The sequence below is a fragment of the Octopus sinensis genome, linkage group LG8 (assembly GCF_006345805.1).
Source record: "Octopus sinensis linkage group LG8, ASM634580v1, whole genome shotgun sequence".
NCBI lineage: Eukaryota > Metazoa > Mollusca > Cephalopoda > Octopoda > Octopodidae > Octopus > Octopus sinensis.
Genome location: NC_043004.1, coordinates 1,428,157 through 1,438,156, shown reverse-complemented (window position 1 = coordinate 1,438,156; position 10,000 = coordinate 1,428,157). Strand labels below are relative to the sequence as shown.

General features: G+C 35.7%; 2 long non-coding RNA genes across 2 annotated transcripts in view; one reads left to right on the top strand and one right to left on the bottom strand.

The window, feature by feature from the left end:
• The window catches only part of LOC118764402, a 23,265-nt gene extending 22,997 nt beyond the window's left edge, over nt 1-268 (top strand). Inside the window, exon 3 of the long non-coding RNA XR_005000218.1 lies at nt 100-268. This is a non-coding gene — a long non-coding RNA (uncharacterized LOC118764402). The remainder of the gene's footprint in view (nt 1-99) is intronic.
• LOC118764401 overlaps nt 103-10,000 on the bottom strand; it is a 28,292-nt gene continuing 18,394 nt past the window's right edge. The window contains exons 3-4 of the long non-coding RNA XR_005000217.1: nt 2,000-2,005; nt 103-213 (exon numbers count right to left, since the gene is read on the bottom strand). This is a non-coding gene — a long non-coding RNA (uncharacterized LOC118764401). The remainder of the gene's footprint in view (nt 214-1,999; nt 2,006-10,000) is intronic.

Genomic DNA, 10,000 nt, shown 5'->3' with positions numbered 1-10,000 from the left:
TATATGTGTGTGTATGTATATCTATATATATTTGTATTCTTATATATGTACATACACATATATGTACGTGTATGTGTGTGTTTGTTTATAGAATACGAGGGGTTTAGTTCATTGGTGATCTAAACGAATAGGTACGCTGAGTAAGTGCTATAATTGGTCATCCGTTAAGTTCCAAGTTCACAGCTGAGATTGGAGCTAGGGATCCGTATTAGGCTTCCGAGTTAGCAGGTGTATATTATGTTAGAAGGAAAAGGACAGCAAAACCCAAGGCAGGACAGGTAACTGAAAGTCATTTAGAATATTTAATTAGGATAAGGAGAATCTGAAGTCTTACAGCTGTTTCTGAGATTTCCCAAGTAGTGGGGCAGCATGTCCGTACACTGGATATTCCGTCATCAGAGATAAGGTGAGTGAGTATAAATGTTCTAGACAGGGAAATTCAGTCTATAAGGAATAAAATAATGAATAAAATAGTAGAAAGAAGAATAAAGGGTAAAGCAGTAGCTAGAATAGAGACAGCAGAATAAAGTTCAAAGCTCATCTCCTTCAAGAGGGTTTGGAGATCGTGAAGGCAATGGCCCTTGGGTATAATCCCAGATAAATCTAGACAGTATTTTGACAGTATTTTGAATGTTGCGTTCATGTTGAATACAAATTAAATTTTTTTCAGCTTATTGCACTTCGGTTCGAGAAAAAAATCAACAACTTTCACAATTTTTTTCACGTCGAAGTTCGATAAGCTGAAAAGAGTTATTTTAATTCTCGGATAGCAACTGGAGTTGCAGTGTACGCGAACAAACATTTGTATTTAGGGAATGGAGTAGGTAAAATCAAATTTCCTGCGAGTTAACATGACGTTAATGCAAGCTTCATTTGGCTAAGGTATCTTCGGCCGGATGATTAGCTAGCGGAGTACTCCTCGTTGAGTAATTACTATTTCCGAGATTTTGCTAGCTAGGAAACATACGTAGCCTGGAGTTTACTTACTCCATTCCCTAAATTTGGAGATATATATACATTACATGTATATGGGTTTAGCAAAACCAATTTTTAGAAATAAAGGTATGTAATGTAGTCGTATGAATTGCAGTTTTAGGTCTGATATGTTATGTCCTCTGTTAAATGAATTCAGGACGGATAATAAGAAACAAATTCAAAGACAAATTGCAATTGACCGTTCGGAAATATTATTACTGTTGCTAAAATTTGATACAGCAAACTAGTAGGACGTTAACAATTGTCAATAGATTGTAGAGTTTTAAATGTTCATAAAAATGAAGATAGAATAGTTAGAAAAACCTGAAATACATTACAAAAATTCTGGTTACAATTCTTTTCAAATATTGATAAAACGCGAAGCATAACGTCAAGGATTCTGGTTTGAATTCTGTTCAAGCTAAAAACTGCAAAGTGAAATCAAACTGTTCTCTCATCAAGATCCCAGGTCGCTCGTAGCAAAACTCTCCTCCCTAGGGACTTAGCGGACCGAAATTTCCTATTTTATTGTTGTTGAGCAGACGCTAGGCTAGTCCATCTCGTTAAAGAGGTGGACAGTCCAAATAGAACTAAATGGATCCGACCATTACGTGGTGAACCAAAATGGGTAGTTAAAAGTCAAAAGCCACAATGTGGACAGCTAAAGTTCAAGAGCGATCGTGCTTCTGCTACATAGGTGTGAATGTCTTTGTGTCTGTGTTTGTCCTCCACCACCGCTTGACAACCGGTGTTGGTGTGTTTAACAGTTCGGAAAAAGAATCTGATAGCATAAGGACCAGATTTTAAAAAGATTAAATAACTGGGGTTAATTCATTCAGCTAAAAGTTCTTCAAAGTGGTGCCCCAGCATGGCCGTAGTCAAATGACTGAAACAAGATAACACATAACATTTCTGGTATGACTGAATGTTTCGGTCGTCTTTCTGCAAAATATGAGAAAAGCGACGCGTTAGTATATTCACGTTCGTTGGATCCTCTCGACACTAAGAGTTTCCATTTTACTACAAATTCCTTTCAGATCACTCTAGCAAGAACTTGCAGAGCATTATATTTAGGGGATGTTTTGCTCATAAGTGCTCCGGGTCGGCCTCTATCTTAATTAAACTTTGGTGACACCTGTTTATTTAAAGGTCAGCGACATTATTTGGTATTTGATACAGTCACCGTCTTCTCTGAATGACGAGTTTACTGTTTGAATCTCAGAGTAGAAGACACAGCTTTCGATAAAGTGGTCTTTAAAGCTGCCGATAAATATGATGCGTGTTACAGGTCTCATTGTAAAGATAAAGATCACCACATAACTGACGAGTGTTGGCTTCGTTGCTGTGCAGCAAAGAAATCTGCTGCTCATGAATATATGGGATCTATTAGTGTGAGGTACTTTAGATTGACTACTTAAAACTAGTCATAATGTGTTGGCAGAACGACACTTCAGCTTAAAAGATTTACTCACACAAAAATGAAAAGTAAAACAAAGATTCTTAGTAAGTTCTTTAAAATACTTCGGGAAAAAATCTTTTTCATTTTTCCTTTTTTCTTATCTAATATTTTAAAAACTCTACTGAGAACGGACTGGGTGTGTATTTATGTTTTAAATTGGCTGTTTACCTACTATCTACCCGAGAAGCTATAAAGCATTTCCCCTCCTTCTTTCTCTTTTATCAACCCACGGAAATAAACGTGCACTTGGAATATGGCTAGGTTTATGGCTAGGCAGATTTTTGAATAATGTAAATCGTGTTGGTGTTAATGTATTTAAAATGCTAATAGTAGAAGTAAAGTTTTTATAATAAACCTAATCTTAAGTACATAAAGGAAGAGAAGAATCTCCATATGACTTCTTTAAATGGTCTTGATGGCTGAGATGTAGGAAAATTACATAGCGTATCGGAGATTTCTGAACTAGATTTAAAGACACTTAAGGAGATTTATGTATTTATTTACTGTAGCAGTTGATGACCGGTCATCGACTTTGAAATAAAAAGAAAACAAAAATGTTTCCTTCGTTAAGCAATTTTGTTCTAATCTCGGCTGTAATAAAAATTTGAAGAATCCCCCTCCCTCTTAAAATCTCTTGAACAGAAGGCAACAAAAAAATAGGACGCATCGCCATTAAAAAAAATTGACTAATATTATTTTTCAATAAGAATACATGACAAAGAACACTGCTATAGTAATAGAGGAATAGCAAAAAATGTTTTGAAATCTGTGCAATATGGTACATTCAGTCGGCAATCTTCTCTAAGAAGAGCTAATTTCCTTCTTCAAATTGTCTAAAATTGATTATTATTTTGTTTTTTAATGAAGTATCTTTAATGAGTCCTCGATTTATAAAATCGGTGATTTAGCTTTTGAAGCCTCGTAGCAAACAGATAACATTATTTTCTTAGTTTTAAAATGGCGTTGAAGAAAATAGTTTGGGGTGGGTATTTTTTACTTGATTGCTTTCTTAGTGCCAGGTAAATGGAAATTTCCCCCTAAAACTTAAACTATCTCTGAACACGTTTACGAACGATAGTCGCCGTTAAAAGAACATTAAAGTAAGGTAAATGGTATGGGAGAGAGGAGTAACTTATGATCTTAAATGCGAACATTCTTGATGTCATTATAATAGTAAAGTGAAGGAGAAGGCGTGGAAGGGCGGCGGTATTAAATACCTTACGGTATTTATGTTCTTTTTAGATTCTAAACTCACATTTTTGCATGTTGTTCTACTGGGAGTCATTAAAATATATAGCGTTCTGAGTTCAAATCCTGCTAAACTAAACTTTGCCTTTCATCCTTTTGGGGTCAATATAATTAAGTACCAGATAAGTAGAGGGGTCAATGCTATCAGCTACTCCCTCTCCCATCAAAATTACTAACCTTGACCCAAAATTTGAAACTTATTATTTTCGTTGGGTTTGAGGGAAATGCCTTCCTGCGTTTCTTCCGGGTCTTTATGTTCTGAGTTCAAATCTTAGCGACATCAAATTTCCTTTCATCGCTCTGGAATCGATTAATTAAACCACCAGTCAAGTAGTGGGGTCGATGGTAAAAGCAAATCTCCCTTCAAAAGAACTGGCCGTGTGCTAAAGTAATTACATTCATCATCATCATTATTATTATTATTATTATTATTATTATTATTATTATTATTCAGTAGTTTTATTTTTATAATGTGCTTTCACTTCACTACCGAGCGCAGCTCTGTGTGCCTTGGGTATGTGTTGTGAGTTGTTGTGGTGCCCTCATGGCTACTGTATTGAAAGTGTTTTGCGTAGAATGTGTGCAGTGCCCAGTAGTGCAATTTTCTGTATGTTATATATACTTGTTAGTCCTGGTGTTTTTGTTATGTATTTGTCTGAGTATTTTTTATCATACCTAATGCGCCCACTATGATAGGAATTGTTTCTGTTTTTAGACTCCACATTCGAGTTACCGCTATTTCCTGGTCTTTGTATTTTGAAAGTTTCTCCATTTTTTTTAGAGTCACGTTGTCATTTGTTAGTGTTGATACATCAATTAGAAAGCATTTTTTTCTTCTTGATCTCTGACAACTATATCTGGTCTGTTGGCCTTAATTTCTCTATCTGTGTGTATTGGCATATCCCAGAGTATGGTTGCTTTCTCATTTTCTGTAACCTTTTCTAATGTGTGCCTATGAATATATTCCTTCTTAGCCAGGATTGGGCAGCCAGAGATAATATGATTTATTGTTTCTTCTCCATCTCCACATATTCTGTAGTTACTTCTTATGTCTTTTTCCATTATATGTTTTTGGTAATTTCTGGTAGAAAGGCTTTGATCTTGTGCTATGATTAAAACTCCTCCAGTCTCTGCTTTGAGTCCTGAGCTTCTCATCAATTGTTGGGATTTTGCTTTGTCTTTTTTGCGTTTAGTTTAGCTCAGTATTTGCCATAAAGAGGCTTTTCTTGCTATCGTGCCTGGTGCTGCATTCAGGCATTTATTATGATTATTATTTTAGTGAGCCTGTCAGCTCGCTGCAAGAAAAAAGAGCTCGTTTCGTGAGAATTTCCCGCTTTAAAGGCGAATTTTTATATTGAAAATTGAAAATTTATTTCAGAACACAAAAGCAAAAAGTAACAATATGGCTTCTCAAATCGTGGATGCCTGTTGAAACAGCTATTCTGTGGTTATTTTTATCACCCCTAATTGATATGGTCAACAGACAAACTACATACAACAAAACAACGACAACGTCATTGACCGTGACAGAGAAAGTTGAGCGGAGAATCTGCATCAAGTTTTGCCAAAATTTTGGCGATACCTGCTCAGAGTCCTACGCAAAGTATTCAAAAAGTTTTCACCGTTCTCGACACAATCAGGGAGATTTTGTGCAACTGAAACCCGAGTGTCTTTTTGGTCGTCTGAAAGCAGTTTCGGCACAAACTTGATAGACACGCGTTTCATACCCTAATATTCAGGGACAATGGACTGAACTGAAAGGTTCATCCTCTGATATCTCACGGATGGTGATTCTACGATTTCCTCTCACAGCTGCCCACACATCTGTGATGTTTTTGGCAGGTCTGCTAGGTGCAGGTCTCCCCAGAACGTTCGTCACAATAGACGTTTTTACGGCCTCGTTGGAAACGTCTGATACACTTGTACACTTGTGTGCGGCACATACACTCCTCTCAATACAGTTTCTGTAACTTTGCGTAGGCCTCTGAGCAGGTATCGCCACGACACCTTACTCTGTCAAGGTCAATGCAACAATCACGCGCTACACACATTCCTTCCAAGCACTGCTGTAAACAGTGGAATTGAGCTAGAATACGAAAACCTAGTGCGCATGCATAGCAGAGATCAAGGTCAACCTGTGCAAAGCGGCTTCCCTCTACACGCTTTAGCTTTGTTACAATGTCAACAGTCCGGATACTTATTGATCAGACCTCGTACACAGGAATTACTTTAGTTGAATACATTGCACACCTGTATAACACCCCTATCCACGGAGAAATTATCAAAACAACACAACGAGATTACAACAAGCAGATAGCAAAATATCTCAGAAGCGCAAAGCATTTTGTCCATGTTATCGATTCTGCTCCCCTGTCGCCTTGATAGTACATACAAAATAATAACACATAAACACATAAGTTTATATACAAACATGCACACACACGAACACATACACACACGCACAGTCATATACATACACATACACTTGTATAAATAAATAAGTAAATATATTTTGGAGTGAAGATTGTTTGCCAACATAACATGGCAGTCCTGGTTTAGGACGAATGTTGCTGTAATTTAGCCCCAGGAGATATCGTCTCCAGCTGGCTATACGATATGATCTGTGTCCTTATATTTTCGAACAAAGGAATCTAGCACCCCCACTCAGCTCAAAACAATATCTGTGTATCGCGATTTCCGGGTTATTTCCCTTCATCAGCACAGAATAAACAGATCGTGTCGTATAGCCAGCTGGAGACGATGTTTATGGGGCTAAATTACAGCAACATTCGTCCTAAACCAGGACTGCCATGTTATGTTGGCAAACAATCTTTACTCCAAAGGACTTTTGCTGAATATTTCACGTTGTGAGATTTAAAAATAGTAATTTTCTATATATATATTATATATGCATACATATATATAGAGAGAGGGGGAGAGAGATCTTCCTTTTATGTCTAGTTATAAGAAAAGCAGTTTTGAATGCAACAGAAGCATTCCTCAATACATATTCATTACACTTAGAGAAGAGTTAAACAGAGGGATTTGGATGTTTCGGATTGTCCTGTCATGGTCGACACTTTGAAATTACCGTTACCTGTAAAGTTATGACATGTGTGTATATATATATATATATATATATATATATATAAAGTTTCAGCTAAGAGCTGCGGCCATGCTAATGCACCGCCGTTTTGCGCTACACTGTTATTACTAGGAGCCTCCTCTAATATGTGGCACTTGATGAAGAATGGAGTTTGATATAGCTACCCTCATTTGCACCTCTTGCCGTGGGGTAGGCTCATCTGGGACTCTCGACAGGAAGAGGTCCAGCATTGATTTAAAACCCCCTACATCTACTTTGTGCATGTTCCTCAGACTCTTTGGGAGAATATTAAAAAGCTGTGGGCCCTTGAAATACAGGCTGTTGCAGTAAATGGTCCTGAAGCGTGATGGCATTGCTGGGATCTTTGGCACCATGCAGTGTCGTCCCATTCTGGCATTGGTGTAGCTTTCAATGCCAAAATTTGGCACAATTCCTTCCAGGATCTTCCAGATATATATTACTGCATACCTCTCCTGTCTTCTCTCCAGGGAGTAGAGTCTTAGCTATTTCAACCTTTCCCAGTAGCTGAGCTGTTGCAAAGAGACGATCTTCTTAGTGAATCTTCTCTGGATTGCTTCAACGTCCGCTGTTAATCTCACACTGGTGGGTGACCATAGATGTGAGCAGTAATCCAGGCGGCTGAGGACGAATGTCCGCCAGAGGAGCATCATGGTTTCCTTATCTCTGGTTCTGAATGTTCTTAGGATCCATCCAGCTAGTCGTCTGCACTTTGTCGCCATCCTGGTAATGTGAACTTGGAAAGAGGTATCATGACTCATGTCGATACCCAGGTCCCTCACTGATTTAGGCTCTGGGACTGAAATTCCCTGTGGACCGGTGTACCCTGCAGGTCTCATATTCAGTTTTGGATGCTGGTAGCACAGGGCCTGGAATATATATATATATATATATATATATATATATATATACATACATATATATATATATATATATATATATATATATATATATTATATATATAATATATACATACATATATATATATATACATATATATATATATACTATATATATATATATATCATATATATATATATATATATATTCATACATACATATATAAAAAAATTTAGATTCAGATGAATATGGTACTTAAGCTGAGGCACCAGAATTTAGTACCGTATTATCCATACAATTTCAAAATAAGGTGATTAAAATTAAAATAAGCATGTATATATATATACATACAAACATGTATGTGTATATATATATATATATATATATATATACATACACACATACAAACAAACATACATACATGTGTGCGTATATATGTATGTATCTGTGGGTATCGGTGTGAATAGTGTACATATTTACATACATATATAAATATGTAAATCATATATATATATATTATATATATATATATATATATAATATATATATATATATATATATATATATTATATATATATACAAACATACATATATATATGTGTGTTGTGTGAAGGCGTGTGGCTTAGTGGTTAGAGCATTCTACTCACGATAGTAAAGTCGTGAGTTCAATTCCCGGCGACGCGTTGTATCCTTGAGCAAGACACTTTATTTCACGTTGTTCCAGTCCACTCAGCTGGCAAAAATGTGTTGTACCTGTATTTCAAAAGGGCCAGCCTTGTCACACTCTGTGTCACGCTGACTCTCCCTGAGTACTACGTTAAGGGTATATGTGTCTGTGGGGTGCTCAGCCACTTGCACGCTAATTTCCCGAGTACGCTGTTCCGCTGATCGTATCAGCTGAGACCCTCGTCGTCGTAACCGACGGAGTGCTCCTTTTTTCATATGTCAGTATATCTGAATGCATGTATATATACTTACAAATTTATATATAAAGGTAGTTACGTATACACACACACACACACACACATACTTGCACCAACGCACACAGATAGTAATGTGTGTATGTGTGTGTGTCTGTGTGTGCGTGTGTGTGTAAGTGTACGTACGCACCTGCGTATAATACTTCTAGTTTTAGACATGTACCTAAAATGACCCATATATATATATATATATATATATATATATGTATGTATGTATGTATATTTACATAAATACTTTTATTAAGTTTATCTATTAATAAATAAGAACAACTAATTAAAATTAAAATTAATTTGTTATAAATTTATCGCGAATACTAAATAGGCAAATATAGATTTAAGTTGATAAAAGAAGCCACTTATATTATAAGGTTTCTCATTATTAACTACAAATTTCTAAAATAATTTCTTTGTTTAGAATCGTAATCGTCATTCATATTTCTGTTGAGCTTTTTCATAACCGCCTTTTCTTTTTTCGTTTCTTCTCACCGGGCAATATTTTATTTTGTTTTGGATTATTTCGACCAACATCCAATATATTTTCGTAACGAAATCAAATTACTTTTGTTATATGTGTTTTTCTCATAGTCGTCTCTTCAATCAAACCATCATCTTCATATTTCCACGAACGTAACTTCATCTGTTATTTGGGAGCTACAATGGACACGTCCTCTAGCAAATAACTTGTTAGTATTCTAACAATAAAATCGCTTATTATCAGCCATGATACATCTAACAATCAATACAATAAAACCCGGATAAAACTTATAAAACATTTTACAAAAACATATCTAAAGTATTTCAGAGAAATGCTTAAGTATCTTATTAAAGACTTTATGTGGTTAGGGAACTTCATGTCCGGAGTTCAATCTGACCGTTGACGAATTTGGGTTTTCATAATTCCAAGAACGATAGACAAATTTATGTATAAACACACACACACACACATACATACACACACGCACGCACGCACACATACATTCACATACCTACTTGCATACTTGTCTATATCTTTATATATATATATATATATATAATATATTATATATATATATATATATATATATATGTATGTATGTATGTATGTATATATACTGTATACATACATACATTATGTATGTATGCATGTATGTATGCATGCATGTATGTATGTATGCATGTATGTATGTATGTATGTATGTATGTATGCATGTGTACATATCCAGGGGTTGAACATAATAATAGAAACACCTTGAAATTTTTAACAAATTTATTTTAAATGGGGTAGGACCGCCTTTGGCAGTAATTACAGCATGCATTCTATGAGGTATAGTCTCGTAAAAGTTTGAATTATTTCCAAAGGAATTTTTGTTTATTCTTCAACTAAAACAGTCTCCA